Raw genomic sequence first — 225 nt, forward strand, 5'->3', positions numbered from 1 at the left:
GATTTCATCAAAAATATCTTAAATTGTGTTCCGAAGATGAACCGAAGGTCTTACGGGTTTCGAACAACACGAGGGTGAGTAATTAATGACAGAATTTTCATTTTTGGGTGAACTAACCCTTTAACAATCCATTTGTGCTGGGACAACATAAGTAATTTTTATTGTGTTGATAGGGAGAGTAATTGTGGAAATACATTTTAGAAAATAGTGGATTTATTAGCGTTC

The sequence above is a fragment of the Sinocyclocheilus rhinocerous genome, unplaced genomic scaffold (assembly GCF_001515625.1).
Source record: "Sinocyclocheilus rhinocerous isolate Xijiao unplaced genomic scaffold, SAMN03320098_v1.1 scaffold415, whole genome shotgun sequence".
Lineage (NCBI taxonomy): Eukaryota > Metazoa > Chordata > Actinopteri > Cypriniformes > Cyprinidae > Sinocyclocheilus > Sinocyclocheilus rhinocerous.